This window comes from Hemibagrus wyckioides, linkage group LG29 (assembly GCF_019097595.1).
Source record: "Hemibagrus wyckioides isolate EC202008001 linkage group LG29, SWU_Hwy_1.0, whole genome shotgun sequence".
NCBI classification, from domain to species: Eukaryota; Metazoa; Chordata; class Actinopteri; order Siluriformes; family Bagridae; genus Hemibagrus; species Hemibagrus wyckioides.
This window is the reverse complement of record NC_080738.1, coordinates 5612965-5640708: the sequence shown is the minus strand read 5'-3', so window position 1 is coordinate 5640708 and position 27744 is coordinate 5612965. Positions and strand designations below refer to the sequence as shown.

At 39.8% G+C, this 27744-nt stretch overlaps 1 long non-coding RNA gene across 1 annotated transcript; it reads left to right on the top strand.

The window, feature by feature from the left end:
- The first annotated feature begins 1534 nt into the window (after positions 1-1534).
- LOC131349258 (uncharacterized) lies at positions 1535-23351 on the top strand. Its single transcript, XR_009204054.1, has 4 exons — positions 1535-1757; positions 1998-2325; positions 22619-22749; positions 22878-23351. It is a non-coding gene; the product is annotated as an uncharacterized LOC131349258 (long non-coding RNA).
- Positions 23352-27744: the final 4393 nt, after the last annotated feature.

The following is a 27744-nucleotide window of genomic DNA, read 5'->3' as shown; positions in this document are numbered from 1 at the left end:
ATGAATCAATCCAAATGCTCGACTTACTGAGCGACTCGTCATGAATCAGTTCACACGCTCGACTCACTGAGCGGCTCGTCATGAATCAGTTCACACGCTCGACTCACTGAGCGGCTCGTCATGAATCAGTTCACACGCTCGACTCACTGAGCGGCTCGTCATGAATCAGTTCACATGCTCGACTCACTGAGCGGCTCGTCATGAATCACTTCACATGCTCGACTCACTGAGTGACTCGTCATGAATCACTTCACATGCTCGACTCACTGAGTGACAGCGTGAATGTTGTTTATAAAAATGTACAATTTGACCACCTTCCACTCACCAAGCTGAGTTTATGAATACTCATTCATAAATATACTAATCTTTTATAGTAACGCTAAAAGTCACACAGTGTGTCAAGAAAATACTACACACACTACACTATTAATTCAAAATACTTCCTTTATGATGCACATAGTATAATAATGTAAAGTGAAAATATAACAAACTGTAGTAACATAACATTTTAGTATATTATATTATATTAAAATATAAGATTTTATTAATATATATATATTAGGGCTGGGCAAGATAACACGTTATTATCGCGTTATTATCGTGTTAACTCATTAATTAATTAACGCCAACAATTATTTTATCGCGCATTAACGCAGTTTTTATTATTTTGTAAATTATTTTAAAAGTCTGTTGCTCATTGGCTCTGAATACACATACAGACAAACCATGGGTGACGGAAGGGGTGGGATCTTGATCCGTATTGGCTTGGGATGAACGTCATCACGCGTCTCAACCAATGAGAGCATTCGGGATGACCGTAAGACTGCTGCGGCGCTCAGAGGAACCGGAGAAGAGATAGAACTGGAGGATAAACAGACATGGAGAAAGGCAACGAACTTTTACATGGACATTTTCGTTTCTAACTTCTTCCAGACGGCCGACAGATAGATAGATAGATCTATCTATCTATCTGCCTACCCACCCACCCACCTATCTATCTATCTATCTATCTATCTATCTATCTATCTATCTATCTATCTAGCTATCTAGCTATCTATCTATCTGCCTACCCACTTACCTATCTATCTATCTATCTATCTATCTATCTATCTATCTATCTATCTATCTATCTATCTATCTATCTATCTATCTATCTATCTGCCTACCCACTTACCTATCTATCTATCTATCTATCTATCTATCTATCTATCTATCTATCTATCTATCTATCTATCTGCCTACCCACTTACCTATCTATCTATCTATCTATCTATCTATCTATCTATCTATCTATCTATCTATCTATCCATCTATCTATCTATCTATCTATCTATCTATCTATCTATCTATCTATCTATCTATCTGCCTACCCACTTATCTATCTATCTATCTATCTATCTATCTATCTATCTATCTATCTATCTATCTATCTATCTATCTATCTATCTGCCTACCCACTTATCTATCTATCTATCTATCTATCTATCTATCTATCTATCTATCTATCTATCTATCTATCTATCTATCTATCTATCTATCTGTCGGCCGTCTGGAAGAAGTTAGAAACGAAAATGTCCATGTAAAAGTTCGTTGCCTTTCTCCATGTCTGTTTATCCTCCAGTTCTATCTCTTCTCCGGTTCCTCTGAGCGCCGCAGCAGTCTTACGGTCATCCCGAATGCTCTCATTGGTTGAGACGCGTGATGACGTTCATCCCAAGCCAATACGGATCAAGATCCCACCCCTTCCGTCACCCATGGTTTGTCTGTATGTGTATTCAGAGCCAATGAGCAACAGACTTTTAAAATAATTTACAAAATAATAAAAACTGTGTTAATGCGCGATAAAATAATTGTTGGCGTTAATTAATTAATGAGTTATTATAACGATAATAACGCGACAATAACGCGATAATAACGCGTTAACCTGCCCAGCCATATTCATTCTATTTAATTTCATCTCATTGCTGTTTTCCCTTCTTGGTCTCTTTCACTTGCAGCTCGGCTGGCTGTGGAGCCTGAAGCGATAAACACAGGTGTATTCAGAGTGACCCCAATTACTCAGGATCCTCAGCTCCACCAGCTGAAACAGCTGACTGGGACAGTCCTGAAAAACACAACCAGCCACAGTATAACACATACAGGAAGTTCTGAAAGTCAGAGTCCACTTTATCATGTGCACCTTACTGTGAGTCCCTACTGCCTTCACTCACACATTTTACCACTTTTGTTATGAAGAATTGTGTCATTTCTTTTGTGTAATTGTGAAAATCATTCTTTCTCACCGGAAGTTTGAAGGTCTGGATCGGTTCTCCGTTCTGGTCATAGGTGAATATTCCAAGAGTTGTTTTTTCATTATTCATGCTGTCCAGTCCCTGTAGTGTGTTTTAATAAAAAGTGTAAAATATTATTATTATTATTATTATTATTATTATTATCATTATCATTATCATTATTATTATTATTATTATTATTATTATTATTATTATTATCATTATCATTATTATTATTATTATTATTATTATCATTATCATTATTATTATTATTATTATCATTATCATTATCATTATTATTATTATATGTGTTTGTGTCGACTCACATAAACTATGAAGTCTTTGGGTGCGGACATGATTTGTTGGCCGGGAGAAAGCACTCGGGGCAGGTGCTGCAGGGTAACGTGGGTGATTCTTATAGGATAAAGCAGGGAGATGACCAGGTGCCCTTCAGATCCTTTAAATCCCCAACATTTACCGGGGTAGACCTCCGGCTGTGCGCACACACACACACACACACACACACGCACACAAACAGACACTTATTAATTCATTTACACAGCTACTAATGGAGTTATAGCTGAGTGTGTAGTTGTGGCTATGTGTGTTACCTGTAAAACAGTCTCAGGGCCGTGGTTTTTGCACCAGAATTTGACACCGAACAGACTGCAGTATTTGGTTTTATAAGTCTCTGAACTGGTTAGCACAGTCGCACCTACACACACACATACACCACATCATTATTTACAAGCCTTGAACCATTGCACAATTTGTCATCTTACAACATGGAACTGTTGCTTGCTTCTCTAATCCCCTCTTTACCCCCTCACTGACTTTTCGTATCTAGACAGATTTGTGGTTTGTATTCTTACCATTTTTAATAACAGATTTACCCTAAACAGCTCATTTCAACATGAAGGACTAGAGAGTTCATGTGTTACCTAAAGACTCCAGAGCGTAATCAGCCATTCCAATATCATCAGCTTTGTGAAGACTCAGGGCACTGTGTAACTTATCCTGTGAAATAAATGAAATAAATGAATAAAATGTTCATTATGTGATGAAGAGCCAGCTTTCTCCAGACAAACTACAGTCATTGTATTTACCCAGCACTGTTATAAGCTTTTATTAACTGGCTAATGTGTGTGTGAGTTTTCTTACCTTGAATTCAAGCCTGTAATCTCTTACAGTCTGTTTCAGTGACTCAATCTCTTTCTGAGAAAACAAACAGAATGAAAACAGTAACCGGAGAATTAACCCTAAACGTTAACCACCAAACACTACACCCTAAACACTACACCCTACACAATAAACACTACACCCTACATCCTAAACACTACACCCTACACCCTAAACAGTACACCCTACACCATAAACACTTCACCCTACACCATAAACACTATGCCCTACACATTACACCCTACACCCTAAACACTATGCCCTACACATTATACCCTAAACACTATGCCCTACACATTATACCCTAAACACTATGCCCTACACATTATACCCTAAACACTATGCCCTACACATTACACCCTACACCATAAACACTATGCCCTACACATTACACCCTACACCCTAAACACTATGCCCTACACATTATACCCTAAACACTATGCCCTACACATTACACCCTACACCCTAAACACTATGCCCTACACATTACACCCTACACCCTAAACACTATGCCCTACACATTACACCCTACACCATAAACACTATGCCCTACACATTACACCCTACACCCTAAACACTATGCCCTACACATTACACCCTAAACACTATGCCCTACACATTATATCCTAAACACTATGCCCTACACATTACACCCTACACCCTAAACACTATGCCCTACACATTACACCCTACACCCTAAACACTATGCCCTACACATTACACCCTACACCATAAACACTATGCCCTACACATTACACCCTACACCATAAACACTACACCCTACACCATAAACACTTCACCCTACACATTATACCCTAAACACTATGCCCTACACATTACACCCTACACCATAAACACTACACCCTACACCATAAACACTTCACCCTACACATTATACCCTAAACACTATGCCCTACACATTACACCCTACACCATAAACACTACACCCTACACCATAAACACTTCACCCTACACATTATACCCTAAACACTATGCCCTACACATTACACCCTACACCCTAAACACTATGCCCTACACATTATACCCTAAACACTATGCCCTACACATTACACCCTACACCCTAAACACTATGCCCTACACATTATACCCTACACCCTAAACACTATGCCCTACACATTACACCCTACACCCTAAACACTATGCCCTACACATTATACCCTAAACACTATGCCCTACACATTACACCCTACACCCTAAACACTATGCCCTACACATTATACCCTAAACACTATGCCCTACACATTACACCCTACACCCTAAACACTATGCCCTACACATTACACCCTAAACACTATGCCCTACACATTACACCCTACACCCCAAACACTATGCCCTACACATTACACCCTACACCATAAACACTACACCCTACACCATAAACACTTCACCCTACACATTATACCCTAAACACTATGCCCTACACATTACACCCTACACCATAAACACTACACCCTACACCATAAACACTTCACCCTACACATTATACCCTAAACACTATGCCCTACACATTACACCCTACACCATAAACACTACACCCTACACCATAAACACTTCACCCTACACATTATACCCTAAACACTATGCCCTACACATTACACCCTACACCCTAAACACTATGCCCTACACATTACACCCTACACCCTAAACACTATGCCCTACACATTACACCCTAAACACTATGCCCTACACATTACACCCTACACCCTAAACACTATGCCCTACACATTACACCCTAAACACTATGCCCTACACATTATACCCTAAACACTATGCCCTACACATTACACCCTACACCCTAAACACTATGCCCTACACATTACACCCTAAACACTATGCCCTACACATTATACCCTAAACACTATGCCCTACACATTACACCCTAAACACTATGCCCTACACATTACACCCTAAACACTATGCCCTACACATTACACCCTAAACACTATGCCCTACACATTACACCCTACACCCTAAACACTATGCCCTACACATTATACCCTAAACACTATGCCCTACACATTATACCCTAAACACTATGCCCTACACATTACACCCTACACCCTAAACACTATGCCCTACACATTACACCCTACACCCTAAACACTATGCCCTACACATTACACCCTACACCCTAAACACTATGCCCTACACATTATACCCTACACCCTAAACACTATGCCCTACACATTACACCCTACACCCTAAACACTATGCCCTACACATTACACCCTAAACACTATGCCCTACACATTACACCCTAAACACTATGCCCTACACATTACACCCTACACCCTAAACACTATGCCCTACACATTACACCCTAAACACTATGCCCTACACATTACACCCTAAACACTATGCCCTACACATTACACCCTAAACACTATGCCCTACACATTACACCCTACACCATAAACACTATGCCCTACACATTATACCCTAAACACTATGCCCTACACATTACACCCTACACCCTAAACACTATGCCCTACACATTACACCCTAAACACTATGCCCTACACATTACACCCTACACCCCAAACACTATGCCCTACACATTACACCCTACACCATAAACACTACACCCTACACCATAAACACTTCACCCTACACATTATACCCTAAACACTATGCCCTACACATTACACCCTACACCATAAACACTACACCCTACACCATAAACACTTCACCCTACACATTATACCCTAAACACTATGCCCTACACATTACACCCTACACCCTAAACACTATGCCCTACACATTACACCCTACACCCTAAACACTATGCCCTACACATTATACCCTAAACACTATGCCCTACACATTACACCCTACACCCTAAACACTATGCCCTACACATTATACCCTACACCCTAAACACTATGCCCTACACATTATACCCTAAACACTATGCCCTACACATTACACCCTACACCCTAAACACTATGCCCTACACATTATACCCTAAACACTATGCCCTACACATTACACCCTACACCCTAAACACTATGCCCTACACATTATACCCTAAACACTATGCCCTACACATTACACCCTACACCCTAAACACTATGCCCTACACATTACACCCTAAACACTATGCCCTACACATTACACCCTACACCCCAAACACTATGCCCTACACATTACACCCTACACCATAAACACTACACCCTACACCATAAACACTTCACCCTACACATTATACCCTAAACACTATGCCCTACACATTACACCCTACACCATAAACACTACACCCTACACCATAAACACTTCACCCTACACATTATACCCTAAACACTATGCCCTACACATTACACCCTACACCATAAACACTACACCCTACACCATAAACACTTCACCCTACACATTATACCCTAAACACTATGCCCTACACATTACACCCTACACCCTAAACACTATGCCCTACACATTACACCCTAAACACTATGCCCTACACATTATACCCTAAACACTATGCCCTACACATTACACCCTAAACACTATGCCCTACACATTACACCCTAAACACTATGCCCTACACATTACACCCTAAACACTATGCCCTACACATTACACCCTACACCCTAAACACTATGCCCTACACATTATACCCTAAACACTATGCCCTACACATTATACCCTAAACACTATGCCCTACACATTACACCCTACACCCTAAACACTATGCCCTACACATTACACCCTACACCCTAAACACTATGCCCTACACATTACACCCTACACCCTAAACACTATGCCCTACACATTATACCCTACACCCTAAACACTATGCCCTACACATTACACCCTACACCCTAAACACTATGCCCTACACATTACACCCTAAACACTATGCCCTACACATTACACCCTAAACACTATGCCCTACACATTACACCCTACACCCTAAACACTATGCCCTACACATTACACCCTAAACACTATGCCCTACACATTACACCCTTAACACTATGTCCTACACATTACACCCTAAACACTATGCCCTACACATTACACCCTACACCCCAAACACTATGCCCTACACATTACACCCTACACCATAAACACTATGCCCTACACATTACACCCTACACCATAAACACTATGCCCTACACATTACACCCTAAACACTATGCCCTACACATTACACCCTACACCCCAAACACTATGCCCTACACATTACACCCTACACCATAAGCACTATGCCCTACACATTACACCCTACACCATAAACACTATGCCCTACACATTATACCATAAATACTATGCCCTACACATTACACCATAAACACTATGCCCTACACATTACACCCTAAACACTATGCCCTACACATTACACCCTACACCATAAACACTATGCCCTACACATTACACCCTAAACACTATGCCCTACACATTACACCCTACACCCCAAACACTATGCCCTACACATTACACCATAAGCACTATGCCCTACACATTACACCCTACACCATAAACACTATGCCCTACACATTATACCATAAATACTATGCCCTACACATTACACCATAAACACTATGCCCTACACATTACACCCTAAACACTATGCCCTACACATTACACCCTACACCATAAACACTATGCCCTACACATTACACCATAAACACTATGCCCTACACATTACACCCTACACCCCAAACACTATGCCCTACACATTACACCCTACACCATAAACACTATGCCCTACACATTACACCATAAACACTATGCCCTACACATTACACCCTACACCCCAAACACTATGCCCTACACATTACACCATAAACACTATGCCCTACACATTACACCCTAAACACTATGCCCTACACATTACACCCTACACCCTAAACACTATGCCCTACACATTACACCATAAGCACTATGCCCTACACATTACACCCTACACCCCAAACACTATGCCCTACACATTACACCATAAGCACTATGCCCTACACATTACACCCTACACCATAAACACTATGCCCTACACATTACACCATAAGCACTATGCCCTACACATTACACCCTACACCCTAAACACTATGCCCTACACATTACACCATAAGCACTATGCCCTACACATTACACCCTACACCATAAACACTATGCCCTACACATTATACCATAAATACTATGCCCTACACATTACACCATAAACACTATGCCCTACACATTACACCCTAAACACTATGCCCTACACATTACACCCTACACCATAAACACTATGCCCTACACATTACACCATAAACACTATGCCCTACACATTACACCCTACACCCCAAACACTATGCCCTACACATTACACCCTACACCATAAACACTATGCCCTACACATTACACCATAAACACTATGCCCTACACATTACACCCTACACCCCAAACACTATGCCCTACACATTACACCATAAACACTATGCCCTACACATTACACCCTAAACACTATGCCCTACACATTACACCCTACACCCCAAACACTATGCCCTACACATTACACCATAAACACTATGCCCTACACATTACACCATAAACACTATGCCCTACACATTACACCATGAACACTATGCCCTACACATTACACCCTACAGCCTAAACACTATGCCCTACACATTATACCATAAATACTATGCCCTACACATTACACCATAAACACTATGCCCTACACATTACACCCTACACCCTAAACACTATGCCCTACACATTACACCCTAAACACTATGCCCTACACATTACACCCTACACCCTAAACACTATGCCCTACACATTATACCATAAATACTATGCCCTACACATTACACCATAAACACTATGCCCTACACATTACACCCTAAACACTATGCCCTACACATTACACCCTACACCCCAAACACTATGCCCTACACATTACACCATAAACACTATGCCCTACACATTACACCCTAAACACTATGCCCTACACATTACACCCTACACCCCAAACACTATGCCCTACACATTACACCATAAACACTATGCCCTACACATTACACCCTACACCCTAAACACTATGCCCTACACATTACACCCTAAACACTATGCCCTACACATTATACCATAAATACTATGCCCTACACATTACACCATAAACACTATGCCCTACACATTACACCCTAAACACTATGCCCTACACATTACACCCTACACCCCAAACACTATGCCCTACACATTACACCATAAACACTATGCCCTACACATTACACCCTAAACACTATGCCCTACACATTACACCCTACACCCCAAACACTATGCCCTACACATTACACCCTAAACACTATGCCCTACACATTACACCCTACACCCCAAACACTATGCCCTACACATTACACCCTACACCATAAACACTACACCCTACACCATAAACACTTCACCCTACACCATAAACACTACACCCTACACCATAAACACTTCACCCTACACATTATACCCTAAACACTATGCCCTACACATTACACCCTACACCATAAACACTACACCCTACACCATAAACACTTCACCCTACACATTATACCCTAAACACTATGCCCTACACATTACACCCTACACCCTAAACACTATGCCCTACACATTACACCCTACACCCTAAACACTATGCCCTACACATTACACCCTAAACACTATGCCCTACACATTACACCCTAAACACTATGCCCTACAAATTACACACTACACCCTAAACACTATGCCCTACAAATTATACCCTAAACACTACACCCTACACATTACACCCTACACCCTAAACACTACACCCTACACATTACACCCTACACCCTAAACACTATGCCCTACACATTACACCCTACACCCTAAACACTATGCCCTACACTATATGTAGTAAATTGTAAGGAACTGATGTTACTTACAAATAAAGCGGCGTGATCCGCTATGTCAGTGTGCTGCATTGAGTGCTCTCCATGCTGAGCCACGTATTTAGTAACACACAAGTAGCCTAAACAGGAACCTGCACAGAAACACACACAACACACACATGTGGCATCAACACAAAAGTCACACATAGAGCAGATGATTTTTGACAAACACACACACACTAGATTACACGTTTATCAGGTAAACTAGTGTACAGTGTGACATTTTTTAATAATTGTTGGTAAAAGATAATGACTATATGGACACACTCACCAAAACCCAGCTGGAGGAGGAAGAGGGCAAGATGTAAAATTACACAGTATCTGAGAAGAGATAGAGGGACAGGAGGGTCATACAGAGTCCAAACACACACACACACACACACACACACACACAGAGCTTACCTCCTGCAAAGGGAAGCCTGCTGATGAGGTGTATCAGATGCTTCTTTCTCTAAACAAGTAAAGAAATAAACATTATTTTACACATGTATCTCAGGATAATAAACTTAATGGCAGCATGACTTTTGTAAATCTGGTGAGAAATTTTAGTTTTTATTTTAGGCCTAGATGTGAAAATATACACTTTGATGAACTCACCTGATTTCAGGCTCTCTAATTCAATCATTCTGAAGTCATTAATTATATTGTGACAGACTCTGCCCATTTTGGGCTTTCTCTTTCTTTTCTTGAAGATCCTAGAGAAAGAGAGAGAGAGAGAGAGATAGTGTGAGAGAGAGAGAGAGAGAGAGAGTGTGAGAGAGAGGACAGATAACGACAATCACAGAGAGACGACTTGTTTGGTCAATTAACACACAACTCTTCCACAAACACACACACACACCTGACAGGGGTCTCCTTATAGCAGATCAGTCGAAAGGTGGGGTCATCGGGATGATCCGATTGTAGACATTTCTATTAAATGGTCACTAGATTCAAGCTGACAATATTCCTATATCCATCAGAGGCCTAATTTTTTTTACTGAGTTCTAAATTCAATTCAGGTGGAGAGTTAAAGATGATAATAATAACAACAGAAACTCGATAACTTCATGTATCTAATCTACCAATTAAATATATACGTTTACTTACTTACTTATTCTTATATGATGTTTTCCTCAACCACAGAATTACACTTTCACTGAATTACACAGAATTACACTTTCATACCTATTTTAGCTGATCTTTCACGGTTATGCCAAAATTGGTGCTGAACTACATTACCCATCAGCCCCAGTGAGTCACATGACCATGTCACTATGTCACTGATCACTAACACTTTCATGTTACTCCTCATTAGGACTGCTGTTTAACTTCATGTCTTTCTTTAAAAAAATTCAAGCTTTTGTTGTTTTAGTGTACTGTTGTGTGTATCATAGTCTACATGTTTATTGTACTGCTGTGTGTATCATAGTCTACATGTTTATTGTACTGTTGTGTGTATCATAGTCTACATGTTTAGTGTACTGCTGTGTGTATCATAGTCTACATGTTTAGTGTACTGCTGTGTGTATCATAGTCTCATAGTCTACATGTTTAGTGTACTGCTGTGTGTATCATAGTCTACATGTTTAGTGTACTGTTGTGTGTATCATAGTCTCATAGTCTACATGTTTAGTGTACTGCTGTGTGTATCATAGTCTACATGTTTAGTGTACTGCTGTGTGTATCATAGTCTCATAGTCTACATGTTTAGTGTACTGCTGTGTGTATCATAGTCTACATGTTTAGTGTACTGCTGTGTGTATCATAGTCTCATAGTCTACATGTTTAGTGTACTGCTGTGTGTATCACAGTCTCATAGTCTACATGTTTAGTGTACTGCTGTGTGTATCATAGTCTCATAGTCTACATGTTTAGTGTACTGCTGTGTGTATCACAGTCTACATGTTTAGTGTACTGCTGTGTGTATCATAGTCTACATGTTTAGTGTACTGCTGTGTGTATCATAGTCTACATGTTTATTGTACTGTTGTGTGTATCATAGTCTACATGTTTATTGTACTGCTGTGTGTATCATAGTCTACATGTTTAGTGTACTGCTGTGTGTATCATAGTCTCATAGTCTACATGTTTAGTGTACTGCTGTGTGTATCATAGTCTACATGTTTAGTGTACTGCTGTGTGTATCATAGTCTACATGTTTATTGTACTGCTGTGTGTATCATAGTCTCATAGTCTACATGTTTATTGTACTGCTGTGTGTATCATAGTCTACATGTTTATTGTACTGCTGTGTGTATCATAGTCTACATGTTTATTGTACTGTTGTGTGTATCATAGTCTACATGTTTAGTGTACTGCTGTGTGTATCATAGTCTACATGTTTATTGTACTGCTGTGTGTATCATAGTCTCATAGTCTACATGTTTAGTGTACTGTTGTGTGTATCATAGTCTACATGTTTATTGTACTGCTGTGTGTATCATAGTCTACATGTTTAGTGTACTGCTGTGTGTATCATAGTCTACATGTTTATTGTACTGCTGTGTGTATCACAGTCTACATGTTTAGTGTACTGCTGTGTGTATCATAGTCTACATGTTTATTGTACTGCTGTGTGTATCATAGTCTACATGTTTAGTGTACTGCTGTGTGTATCATAGTCTACATGTTTAGTGTACTGCTGTGTGTATCACAGTCTACATGTTTAGTGTACTGCTGTGTGTATCATAGTCTACATGTTTAGTGTACTGCTGTGTGTATCACAGTCTACATGTTTAGTGTACTGCTGTGTGTATCATAGTCTACATGTTTATTGTACTGCTGTGTGTATCATAGTCTACATGTTTATTGTACTGCTGTGTGTATCACAGTCTACATGTTTAGTGTACTGCTGTGTGTATCATAGTCTACATGTTTATTGTACTGCTGTGTGTATCATAGTCTACATGTTTATTGTACTGCTGTGTGTATCATAGTCTCATAGTCTACATGTTTATTGTACTGCTGTGTGTATCACAGTCTACATGTTTAGTGTACTGCTGTGTGTATCATAGTCTACATGTTTATTGTACTGCTGTGTGTATCATAGTCTACATGTTTATTGTACTGCTGTGTGTATCACAGTCTACATGTTTAGTGTACTGCTGTGTGTATCATAGTCTACATGTTTATTGTACTGCTGTGTGTATCATAGTCTACATGTTTAGTGTACTGTTGTGTGTATCATAGTCTACATGTTTAGTGTACTGCTGTGTGTATCATAGTCTACATGTTTAGTGTACTGCTGTGTGTATCACAGTCTACATGTTTAGTGTACTGCTGTGTGTATCATAGTCTACATGTTTAGTGTACTGCTGTGTGTATCATAGTCTACATGTTTATTGTACTGCTGTGTGTATCACAGTCTACATGTTTAGTGTACTGCTGTGTGTATCATAGTCTACATGTTTAGTGTACTGCTGTGTGTATCATAGTCTACATGTTTATTGTACTGCTGTGTGTATCACAGTCTACATGTTTATTGTACTGCTGTGTGTATCACAGTCTACATGTTTAGTGTACTGCTGTGTGTATCATAGTCTACATGTTTATTGTACTGCTGTGTGTATCATAGTCTACATGTTTATTGTACTGCTGTGTGTATCACAGTCTACATGTTTAGTGTACTGCTGTGTGTATCATAGTCTACATGTTTATTGTACTGCTGTGTGTATCATAGTCTACATGTTTAGTGTACTGCTGTGTGTATCATAGTCTACATGTTTAGTGTACTGCTGTGTGTATCACAGTCTACATGTTTATTGTACTGCTGTGTGTATCACAGTCTACATGTTTATTGTACTGCTGTGTGTATCACAGTCTACATGTTTAGTGTACTGCTGTGTGTATCATAGTCTACATGTTTATTGTACTGTTGTGTGTATCATAGTCTACATGTTTATTGTACTGCTGTGTGTATCATAGTCTACATGTTTAGTGTACTGCTGTGTGTATCATAGTCTACATGTTTAGTGTACTGCTGTGTGTATCATAGTCTACATGTTTTAGTGTACTGCTGTGTGTATCATAGTCTACATGTTTAGTGTACTGCTGTGTGTATCATAGTCTACATGTTTTAGTGTACTGCTGTGTGTATCATAGTCTACATGTTTAGTGTACTGCTGTGTGTATCATAGTCTCATAGTCTACATGTTTAGTGTACTGCTGTGTGTATCATAGTCTCATAGTCTACATGTTTAGTGTACTGCTGTGTGTATCATAGTCTACATGTTTAGTGTACTGCTGTGTGTATCATAGTCTACATGTTTATTGTACTGCTGTGTGTATCATAGTCTACATGTTTAGTGTACTGTTGTGTGTATCATAGTCTACATGTTTTAGTGTACTGCTGTGTGTATCATAGTCTACATGTTTAGTGTACTGCTGTGTGTATCACAGTCTACATGTTTAGTGTACTGCTGTGTGTATCATAGTCTACATGTTTAGTGTACTGCTGTGTGTATCATAGTCTACATGTTTATTGTACTGCTGTGTGTATCACAGTCTACATGTTTAGTGTACTGCTGTGTGTATCATAGTCTACATGTTTAGTGTACTGCTGTGTGTATCATAGTCTACATGTTTATTGTACTGCTGTGTGTATCATAGTCTACATGTTTAGTGTACTGCTGTGTGTATCATAGTCTCATAGTCTGTAAACATGTAAATATGAATAACTTTGATAGTGTTTCTGTAAATATGTAAATATAAATAACTGATACAGCGTTGTAGCTTCTCTGTCTTCCTCAAAGATCTGAAACAAGTCTCCCTCACGCTGATCTCTCCTGTCACCTGATACTTTTTTATTTATAGCTTTAATGGGTCAATGAGATGGTATTAACATAATAACATTAGTGAAACTATAAAAACAGAAGATTATAAAAAGGTTAAGTGAACAGTAGGGCTGTAACTAACGATTATTTTCATAATGGAATCATCGGGCGATTATTGTTTCGATTAATTCGGTGAATCGGATAAAACCCCCAAATTTTTTAAATACCTTTTTATTTTTATTTCAAATTAAATTTACACACTGGGTGTTACAAATATGAACGTAAAACTAAAACTTTATTTTTTCCAGCTTTTAAGCAGAAAACTTTTGACCTTTTTAAAACTTTTTGTGTTTCTTAAAGAGGCAGAACTACTAGACCACCAAGTTATGATCCATTCAGTCTTCCAGAAATTTGGCATTACATTATTTTTAATTGGAAACACATACTGATTAAAACTTTAAAACAAATATTGTTTGTTTATAAATTCCCATCTACAGGACACAATTGTCATAAATTCCCATCTACAGGACACAATTGTCATAAATTCCCATCTACAGGACACAATTGTCATAAATTCCCATCTACAGGACAGAATTGTCATAAATTCCCATCTACAGGACAGAATTGTCAAAAATTCCCATCTACAGGACACAGTTGTCAAAAATTCCATCTACAGGACAGAATTGTCAAAAATTCCCATTTACAGGACAGAATTGTCAAAAATTCCCATCTACAGGACACAACTGTCATAAATTCCCATCTACAGGACAGAATTGTCATAAATTCCCATCTACAGGACACAATTGTCATAAATTCCCATCTACAGGACAGAATTGTCAAAAATTCCCATCTACAGGACAGAATTGTCAAAAATTCCATCTACAGGACAGAATTGTCCTAAATTCCCATCTACAGGACACAATTGACAAAAATTCCATCTACAGGACACAACTGTCATAAATTCCCATCTACAGGACAGAATTGTCAAAAATTCCCATCTACAGGACAGAATTGTCAAAAATTCCCATCTACAGGACAGAATTGTCAAAAATTCCCATCTACAGGACAGAATTGTCAAAAATTCCATCTACAGGACAGAATTGTCCTAAATTCCCATCTACAGGACACAATTGACAAAAATTCCATCTACAGGACACAACTGTCATAAATTCCCATCTACAGGACAGAATTGTCAAAAATTCCCATCTACAGGACAGAATTGTCAAAAATTCCCATCTACAGGACAGAATTGTCAAAAATTCCCATCTACAGGACAGAATTGTCAAAAATTCCCATCTACAGGACAGAATTGTCAAAAATTCCCATCTACAGGACACAACTGTCATAAATTCCCATCTACAGGACAGAATTGTCAAAAATTCCCATCTACAGGACAGAATTGTCAAAAATTCCCATCTACAGGACACAACTGTCATAAATTCCCATCTACAGGACAGAACTGTCATAAATTCCCATCTACAGGACACAATTGTCAAAAATTCCATCTACAGGACACAACTGTCATAAATTCCATCTACAGGACAGAATTGTCAAAAATTCCCATCTACAGGACACAATTGTCAAAAATTCCATCTACAGGACACAATTGTCATAAATTCCATCTACAGGACAGAATTGTCAAAAATTCCCATCTACAGGACACAATTGTCAAAAATTCCATCTACAGGACACAATTGTCATAAATTCCATCTACAGGACAGAATTGTCAAAAATTCCCATCTACAGGACACAATTGTCAAAAATTCCATCTACAGGACACAATTGTCATAAATTCCATCTACAGGACAGAATTGTCAAAAATTCCCATTTTACAGGACAGAATTGTCAAAAATTCCCATCTACAGGACACAACTGTCATAAATTCCCATCTACAGGACAGAATTGTCAAAAATTCCATCTACAGGACAGAATTGTCAAAAATTCCCATCTACAGGACAGAATTGTCAAAAATTCCCATCTACAGGACACAACTGTCATAAATTCCCATCTACAGGACAGAATTGTCAAAAATTCCTATCTACAGGACAGAATTGTCAAAAATTCCCATCTACAGGACAGAATTGTCATAAATTCCCATCTACAGGACAGAACTGTCATAAATTCCCATCTACAGGACAGAATTGTCAAAAATTCCCATCTACAGGACACAATCTCCATAAATTCCCATCTACAGGACACAATCTCTATGACTTTCTATTTTGTTTTAATTGGACATTGTTTTAATTGGACTTAACGATCTTGCACTACAACTATTAGCGCTGTTTATCATCTACATTGTAAATGAGGAGTAATGCAGCGCTCTTTACACAATAAACACCGGACACTGTAAACATGTAGATAAAGCATTCACACAGAATAAAGCACTCACACAGAATAAAGCATTCACACAGAATAAAGCACTCACACAGAATAAAGCATTCACACAGAATAAAGCACTCACACAGAATAAAGCACTCACGCAGAATAAAGCACTCACGCAGAATAAAGCATTCACACAGAATAAAGCACTCACACAGAATAAAGCATTCACACAGAATAAAGCACTCACACAGAATAAAGCATTCACACAGAATAAAGCACTCACACAGAATAAAGCACTCACACAGAATAAAGCATTCACACAGAATAAAGCATTCACACAATAAAGCACTCACACAGAATAAAGCATTCACACAGAATAAAGCACTCACACAAAATAAAGCACTCACACAGAATAAAGCACTCACACAGAATAAAGCACTCACACAGAAGGCATGTTTATTTACAAATACAAGACACAGTGTTTAGGAATGGCTTTAAAAAGCGCCGAGGGCTCAGGCTGTGCCTTGATGAACGGCGCTGCTTGGAAAAGTTGAAATCATTTGAACATGAGACGCGCGAGGGGCTGCAAACGATGTGCGCGCGCAGCGGTCAAACACACTCGTATATCGCATTCACTGAAAAATAATGCAAAAGGAATTAGGAATAAAACACGTTCTGTGTGAATGACCCACACATTAAGCACACAAAACACTGACTATAAGAGTATGCACTGCCACAAACCAAACTAGCTGGCATTAGCTTGTTAGCTTGAGAATACGTACCTTCAAAGTGGTCGATATAACTCGAAACATACAAGTTTGAAGCCCTTCTCCTTTTTACTTGAAGGAGTGACCGATGCTAATCGTACAATTCGATGGACATCGTTCACTGTAATCCGTGGAAGTTCTTGGGAGCAGAGAGTGTAAAATGCCATGCTGATAGCTCTCACTGAAACGATTGGTAAAAAAGTCTCTTCTTTTCAGTTTCAGTTGTTCTGGGATTTTTAGGATACTCAATAGAGGGCGCTGAATGCACTGTTAATATATAAGAGTATATATCATATACACGACTCACAAAAAGTTAAGGATATTTGGCTTTTGGGTGAAATTCATGGAAAATGTAAAAAGTTCATGCTACAGTGATATTATATCATGAAAGTAGGACATTTAAGTAGAAGCATGCAATGGTGATTTCCTCATCTCAAACAATTTATTGAAACAAAAGCCAACAACAGTGGTGGGTATACCACAACAAAAAATGTCAGTGTCTCAATAATTGGTCATGTGCCCTTGACCATCAATTACAGCTTGACAACGACGTCTCATGCTGTTCACGAGTCGACTTATTGTCTGCTGAGGCATGGCATTCCACTCTTCTTGAAGGGCGGCCCTCAGGTCATTGAGGTTCCTGGGTGCAGGGTTACGAGCCTCTACACGGCGACTCAGCTGATTCCATAGGTTTTCTATGGGATTCAGGTCTGGAGAAAGTGCAGGCCACTCCATTTGAGGTACCCCAGCCTCCAGCAGCCGTTTCATAATGATGCGACTTAGATGAGCTGGAGCATTGTTGTCCATGAAGATGAAATTAGGCCTGTGTTGTTCATGCAGGGGCACAATGACTGGAATGACTGGACTGGATGTTATTCAGGTAGTATTGGCTTGTCACTGTACCATTCACAAGCTGTAGGGCAGTTCTGTATTGAGTAGACACACCTGCCCAGACTGTAACACCACCACAACAGTGGCTGATGCATAGCGCTCTCAATGACATCTCCAACATCGTTGGCAGCCATCATTTCTGCTCAGTGTGAATCGACTTTCATCAGAGAACAGCACTCCCTGGCCCATGCAAGATGCCTGGTGGTATGGTCAGGTACCCTTGCAGGTCGTCTAGCACACCGACCACACTGATGTAAATGGTTTGAAATGGTCTGACGTGACACTTGGGTGCCTCTCACCTCCCTTAAATGTGCCTGGAGTTGAGTGGCATTCATCATCCGGTTCCTCAGGGCACTGTTCACAATGAAGCGGTCATCAACCTGGGATGTGGCCAAAGGACATCCACTTCTATGCCTTTCTGTGACTCTTCCAGTCTCTCTGTATCTCTGTCGCAATCTGCTGATGACACTCTGTGACATTCTAAGCTCAGTGACCACTTCCCTCTGAGAACATCCTGTTTGAAGCCTCACAATGGCGAGGTACTGTTGATCAATTGTTAGGTGTGGTCTTGGTCTCATGATGTCAAAATGTGAACAGCATGATGAAGAGGACTGTTTAAATACCAATTCTAATTGAACCAGGACATTTATTGGTCGATTCATGGATCAAACACCAGTTGTGAATTTTGCCGTTAAGCACCTTGTTAGAGAACAGCAAGTTCTGCAAAAAGTACTGAAACACTGAACAGTTGGACATGTGCATTCAGAAGTGTAGAGAAGGTCAAATTAAGTTCACCTGTAAAAGTTATAGTGCATTTTAGGTGCATCCTGAAATTTCACCTGAAAGCCAAATATCCATAACTTTTTGTGAGTAGTGTATATATACAGTATACATATAAAAATTAAGTAAATTAATTATTCATACCAGTTACACTGTGGTCATATCACTGACTAGCAACCACCATCAGTGCTTATTGCTTATCAGTAATCAAGGCAAAATCCGATAATTGCACATAACAACTGTCCTAAAATAACTCGTTAAGTTGACCATCTGCCAACGTAATTACCAGTGCCATGTGTTTATTTTACAACATCCTGTGTATTGCGTTTTACCGAGTGTCGCGCCTGACACGCGTGTGTTTTGAGGTCAAATGCCAACTATTTTGGGTTCATGAATATTAATGAGGGGATATTCACAAAATGCGGTGATGAATACAGTTTCTATAGGTGCAAACTTTATTTGCATTTGACCAGCCTATGCTGAGAAATTAGTTCCCAAAATCAGCCCAAATTATTTGCACTTCCCGACCAGCTACAGTCAAAATGGTTAGATATTCTGAAAGTAGAGATTACAACCTTTCTTTTGGTATAAAAGCTATTTTTAGAAACAAACGCTTTACAACTCACATTTACATCTAAATCCACTCTTCCCGATCTTTTGACCCTGCGCAGTGGCCTAGATTAGCAAAAGAGTCGACACGCCATTTTGTGTAAGCTGCTTTGCCGAGACGCCATTTTGTGTAAGCTTCTTTGCCTACTTAGGCTACAAATCCATTCGTAGCACAGGAAATTTTCCAATTATTTAACAAGTGCATAAAATTATTAAGAAAATATTTTTGATAAATATGCAATTATTTACCACTATTAGAAGATACTTATTTTTAAATGAATGAAAATTGTAGGTCACAATTATATTGTAGGTCACAATTTGTTTGTTGTTTTTTTGACAACTTTTCTGCAAATTTTTTTCCAGATTGTGTTTTATAGCAAATTAAAGACAAAACATGGATTACAGTGAAAGTGAAAGTGAAAGTAAAGCCAGAATTTCTTCTTGCCTCTGGCATGATCCCAGAATGTATAAACTCTTGTTTTTCAATGACCATGTGAAATATCAAATGAAATAATATAGAGAAAGGTTTTTTTTTTTTTTTTTTTAAATCTACATCAGTTATGAAGTGAAACATTAAAATGTTTTTTAATAATGCCAATTCGTATCATTTACTTGATGTATACTCACTGGAACTTTGAAAACTGTGATGCCAAATATATAACTACATTGTAACATGATGTTAATGAGAATGTGTATTAATTACCAAATTTGTTAATAACTTCATCAAAAAAAATGTATTTGTAGCATTTTGCAAAACAATTGTTTATGGGATGGGATGTGTTACATGTTAAAAATGGTCTAAATAAGTGGTTCATTTGTGAAAACAAAAATGAAAATTGAGTTGTAAAGGAGCATTGGAATTCAATTTATTGCAAGGCAATATCTCTTCTACATCAAAAGTTATAGAAATTTAAAGGCAATCTTTTCTTATTTATATAGCGCAAAAATTCCCCAAAATGTTTTTTTTCCCCGATTTCAAGTGCTCACAACTTAATCTTGACCTATTTTGGAACTGCCTCAATGAGATCTTTCAGAATCAACCATTAAAACAAGAAAAATACTAAGCTGAAAATTTGATGGTGGAAAATTTGATGAAAGAGCAGTTACAGAAGCAAAATGATGAATTTCAGAAGAAGTTGAATGATTTAGGTGAGTACTTCTTGTAAAGGTGGTCTTTGTTTGTACTCCATGGATGAAAGAAATGACAAGAGACCATGGATTATTTAGTTACACATGCATTTACATGTTTGTTATTTCTGTCAACATCTTAATTCCCAGCCCTAAATTTTTATTCAGCTAGTGACAGAGGATTACATTATTTGCCTTATCAAGCACACTGGTAATACAGCATGGCACATTTTTCTGGCATGTATTAGGAGTATAGTGTAGCATAACTCTAGCTGAAGTTCCATGTTGGATTCAGTTTTATGTACACTACCTGGCCAAAAAAAAGTCACACACTCTAATATTTTGTTGGACTGACTTTTGCTTTGACTACGGCACATATTACTCATAATTTCCGTCCACAGTTGCATCAGTTTCTCACAAAGATTTTGTATTGATTATGGGAGAGTTGAAACACTGCTAGTCTTCTCCAGCACATCCCAAAGGTATTAATGGGGTTAAGGTCTTACAATTTAATTATAAAAAATAATGGTTTTCCACTTTTTAATAATGCCTTGGTAAGTTCTTAATCCAATTTTAATAGTTTCAGCAATCTCCTTATTTGTTTTCTTTGCTTGATGCAGGCAAATAATTTGACCCTTCTGAAACAGAATAACATCTTTTCCATGACCACAGGATATGTCTTCCAATATGCTTGTTTAATAATTGAGAAGCTACTCACTGCACCATTAGGGATAAATGGTAAAGAGGTAGTGGTAGCTCAATGGTTAAGGTGTTGCACCATCAGCAATAAAGTCATAATCATTAAACATCATTCCTTTGCCCCTTCCACTGCTGTCTCACATAAAAGTTACAAGCCCACAGGTGTAACTCATATAAACTCTGAATAGTGCTGGAGTCTGTAGTTGCATTCAAGGTCTGAATACAGATATGCACAGTTCACATATTTATTTGGCAGTTGGCACACTTTACCCAACTCTGAATACAGCACTTAATTTCTTATTCTGTTTGATTAGCTTGCAGTAAGGGGTGGCAATATTCCAATATTTACTACATCTCTACTGAGACAAAAAACTGGAATGACAGCAGACTGGACTGCAGAGGGAGAGGAGCAGACCTGGTGATCATAAACAACAAAGAGGAACAGGTGAGAGAGAGAGAGAGAGAGAGAGAGAGAGAGAAGAGAAAAGTTTTTATATTCTGCTACATGTAATTACAGCAGTTTATAGAAAGAGAGAAATGTTTTGATAATGGATTTAATTCTCTTAATCCCAGGAGTTCCTCATTAAAATGTTGAACAGCAGCCCAGCTTGGATTGGTCTGACTGACAGAGACACAGAGAATGTGTGGAAATGGGTGGATGGTACACCACTGACCACTGCGTAAGAGACTTGTATTTATTTATGTTTATTCCTAAATATCTCAGTGCTGCAAGTACAAAGTGTTTTTCTGCTGACTGAACAAAATGCTAAAATTATGTAATTTTAAAAACATAGGATCACCTAATCACAACAAAAGCTGTTTTGTTGCTATAGTCATTAAGAATCTTAGTGTACCGAAATCCGGTGCATGTTCCCTTCCTCGCCACCAGAGGGAACCCTCACCCGAATACTGACACATACCACACACTAACAGATCATTCTTTGCAAAGTTTTACCAGTTTACCTGCATTACCAAGCTGTTTGTTTCTGTGTATGGCCAAGATTTCCTGTTGCTTGATTTCTGATTTTGTCTGTGTTTATTTGGATTTGTCACCATGCTGATTGCTATTTTCTGGTTTTTGGACTCTGCCCCTTTCCTGTTTGTTCTTACTGATGCTCGATTTGGATTTGTATGCTTCGATTTCTTAATAAAACTCCACACATGGACTCTACATCTACTCCATCTGCATCATTGTTACACTCAGTAAATAAAAGCTGTTTGGTTGAATGTGTGGAATTGAAGTAAATGAACACTGATCCATTTCTAAATTGTGTTTCAGATACTGGGGTAAGGGGGAACCGAATAACAGGTGATGAGGACTGTGCTGAGATTTCAGGCAGACAAATTTGGAATGACATTCCATGCTCGTCTAAACAGCAATGGGTCTGTGAAAAAGTTGCATAGTGAAATGATACAATATTCACAAATCAAGCTGTGTTTATGGAGTAGTAGTTCAGTTCAGGTTTTATTATATGAAATGCTTTAAACAAACAAAAAACAGATTCAGACGAGTTTGAAAATACAGAAATTCAGCTGTAACTGTATTAGCCACTGTCATTGTATTTTCAGGTCAAATCGTGTGAAACTATTAATCTATAAGGAACATATACTTACAAGTGTATTATTTAAGGGTGTGAATTTTTTTGTGTGTCCTGTAGTTTGGTCTGCACAACCTGTTTTAGCAGAGAGTAATGTGTGAGCTGAGGAAACAGGACACAAGGGTGTAAAAAAGGGTGTGTACTTTATTAGGCATAATCCAGGTGCTTTTGTTTGGATCATTAATTATTAGAAATGTGTCCTTGGTGGGCCCGGGTTTGATTCCTGGGCAGGGAATTAACACTGAGGGATTTACTCTCAGTGCTGGTCCCTAGCCTGGAAAAAATGGGTGGGTTACATCAGGTAGGGTTTCTTTGCCCTCTTGCCATAAAACTTTTCAACTATCAGAAACTATTTATGGTTCCAGTGGTGTCATTTGGCAGTAAAGCAAATTGTAAAAGAATGATACGCTGTTGATGTTGCTCTCATGCAACAAGATCCACCAAAATCAATTGTGTAGTATCATATGTTTCTTTGTAGCTTATTTTATGTCAAATACTTCAAAGCAGAGCAATTAAACTTCTTTGTCTGATGCTGTAATAGTGAGATATTCAGAAACGTGTCCAGTGGGTTTATGTTTACTGAATATAGAAATCATATAAATCTTCTTTTAACAATGTATCTGATGCTATTCTGTAGATGATCATTTGTGTGTGTATATGGATAAGTAGGTAGCTACTGTTGTGTTGGGGGTGTTTCTATGCTATGTGTTGATTGTTATTTTGGAGAAAGTAGGCATGTGGGGTGTTCACACATTCAGTGACTTGAGCAACAAAGTGTGTGGAGATAATTTATATTAAGGAAGATCTGGTGATGTATGACAAAAATCAGTGAAAGCATCTATTGGTAAGTGACAGCACTGTGCTGTGCCACAATCTCTGGAGTAAAATGTGATAATTCCCTAATATTTTATACATTAAAATGTTTTACAGTTTTGATTTATTAAACCATTCCATGCAAACAGTACACAAATAAATGGAAAGTGTTTAGAATGTGTTTAAAATAAATAAAAATTATATTAACATTATTGTAACATCAAACTTGGCATCAGGCCAACAGAGGGAGCCCTTGCCCGAATTCTAACGCACCCACGAATAACACTTCCAGGGTTTTGTATTCTTAAGCAGCGTGTTCGCGACACCACAATGCGAAGTATTGTTCCCATAATGACCAAGCCTTGTGTGGATTATATTGCTGTTGGATTTACCGTGTATGGATTTTGTTTCATGTTTTCCGGTTTTCGAGTTTCCGTTTGTGAGTTTTGGTTTCGTTTGCCCTTCCGTGTATGATTTTGTCCGTTTTTACCCTTTTCTTCCGTTTTTTCCGATTTACGTCTTTGCTTTGCGTTTTGGTGCTAATAAAGCATGCTTATGGATCCTCAACCTTCTGCATCAGGCCAGTCCTAGCAGAATACTTCGCCTGAAGTGGATCCAGCAAATCTCCAGGCCATGATAGCATGTCAGGGAGCTATCATCTGGGCCTATGAAGAGCAGCTCGCAGCGCTACAAGCTGTATCAAAATACTCAACGGGAGATCGGGACGTGTCCGTCCAGCTGCTTGAGTTATGCCAAGGGATTACGCCGTACGCTTCTGGACCCTGGCCACGCAGAGTGGGTCAAACAATGTGGCACTGCTAGCGGTGTTTTGGGAAGGGCTACGTCCGGCTCCTCAGGCGGAGTTGGGACACCAATGTCTTACTCACCAGCTACATCACTAGTGGATAATCTGCTGCGTCAACACCGAGCTAACATCCGTCCTCGCCACAACGTGAGTGGTCATGAGACAGCACAGAGCTCCCGAGAGGAGGGCCCTGAGCCCATGCAGCTGGGTTGTATTCCGCCAGAGGAGCAAACAATGCTGTGATCACCTGCGGCTGTGTTTCTACTGTGGCGGCCGAGGACACAGAGTGGCGGAGTGCCCAGAGCGACCCATGACAACTAAGGTGGGGGAAAATTACTGTCATTCCAGCTTGACACTAACGGTAAGACTATACTCTGACCACATGTCATTTGTTGCCACAGTGCTGATCGACTGAGGAGCGGCCGTCAACCTAATTGATCAACATCTCGTGGAGAAACTCAGCCTTCCCACCATTTTGCATGATCCCTCTATGAGTGACGGCCATAGACAATCAACCGATCGGAAAGGGATACCTGACACGACAAACCACACCCCTCACCCATCAAGTTGGCTCTGTACGTCATGTCCTAAGAATCCCATTATCCTCGGTTTTCCCTGGCTACAGCACCATAACCCCTATGTGTCCTGGAAAGAGGGGGAATTAGTGTGCTGGTCACCACACTGCATTGAGAATTGTCTCCAGGACCCCATTTCACATCTCTGCCTCGCTACTTCAGTGGAAAGGCCAGTGGGAGTAGGTGCTGCGAACATCCCAAGGGAATACAGCAATTTCATGGAGGTATTCAGCAAGCAGAAGGCCACGTGCCTCCCTCCCCACCGCCCCTGGGACTGTGCCATCAATCTCCTGCCTAATGGCATGCCACCAAGGGCAGGATTTACCCTCTCTTGCGCCCAGAGCATAAAGCAATGGAGGAGTACATACAAGAAACCTTAGAGGTGGGCTACATTTGGCCATCAACCTCCCCTGCGGCCACAAGTTTTTTCTTTGTTGAGAAAAAGGATGGAGGATTACGCCCATGCATTGATTACTGTGGATTAAACGCCCTTACCATCCGATATCCCTATCCATTTCCGTTGGTGCCGGCAGCTGGTTTACTGATTTACTCCCCCTCAGGACCAGGACCAGGACCATGTGCAACATGTCCGCACCATTTTTACTCGACTCCTGCATCACCAACTGTATGTCAAAGCCAAGAAATGTGAGTTTCATGAAGAAACCATCACGTTTTTGGGGTACATGATTTCCCGGGGGGGAGTGAAGATGGATATGAGTAAAATAAATGGTGTCATGGAGTGGTCTGAACCCGCTACTATAAAGGATTTACAGTGCATCCTGGGGTTATACAGAACTATAGCATCGTCATGAGCCATCTTACCTCCCTTCTAAGAGGGAAGCCCAAAAGACTGTCCTGGACTGAGCAGGCTAGATATGCCTTCCAGAAACTCAAGCAGAGGTTCACGAATGCACCCATCCTCCGCCATCTAGACCCAAAACTCCCCTTTGTGGTTGAGGTGGATGCCTCCAGCTATGGTATAGGGACGGTCCTGTCTCAGCGCCACGGGGACCCCAGGAAGATGCATCCATGTGCTTTCTTCTCCAGGAAATTGATGCCGACAGAAGCGAATTATGATGTGGGGAACTGGGAGCTACTGTCAATTAAGGCATCGCTGGAAGAATGGGCAGCACTGGTTGGAAGTAGCCCAGCACCCTTTTGTTGTTCTGATGGATCACCGTAATCTGGAATACTTGCGTAATGCTAAAAGACTGAGCCCCTGCCAAGCCCGCTGGGCATTGTTTTTCCCCCGTTTCCAGTTCTCGCTAACCTACCTACCGACAGCTCCCCGCGGGCCTACTGGAGCCTATGCCCATACCCCAATGACCCTGGTCTCACATTGTGGTCGATTTCGTCATGGATTTGCCCAGCTCTTGAGGTTATAATACTATACTCGTGGCCATCAACAGATTCTCCAAGGCCTGCAAACTGATGCCGCTAAAGGGGCTACCCTCTGCTATGGCAACCGCTGTAACATTGTTTCATCAGGTTTTTAGGATCTATGGTCTGCCGGAGGACATAGTAGCTGAGCGGGGTTCCCAGTTTACTTCCCGAATGTGGGGGCCCTTCTGTGACCACCTGGGGATCAATGTGAGCTTGAGCTCAGGCTACCACCCTCAGTCAAATGGACAGATGGAACGACTAAACCA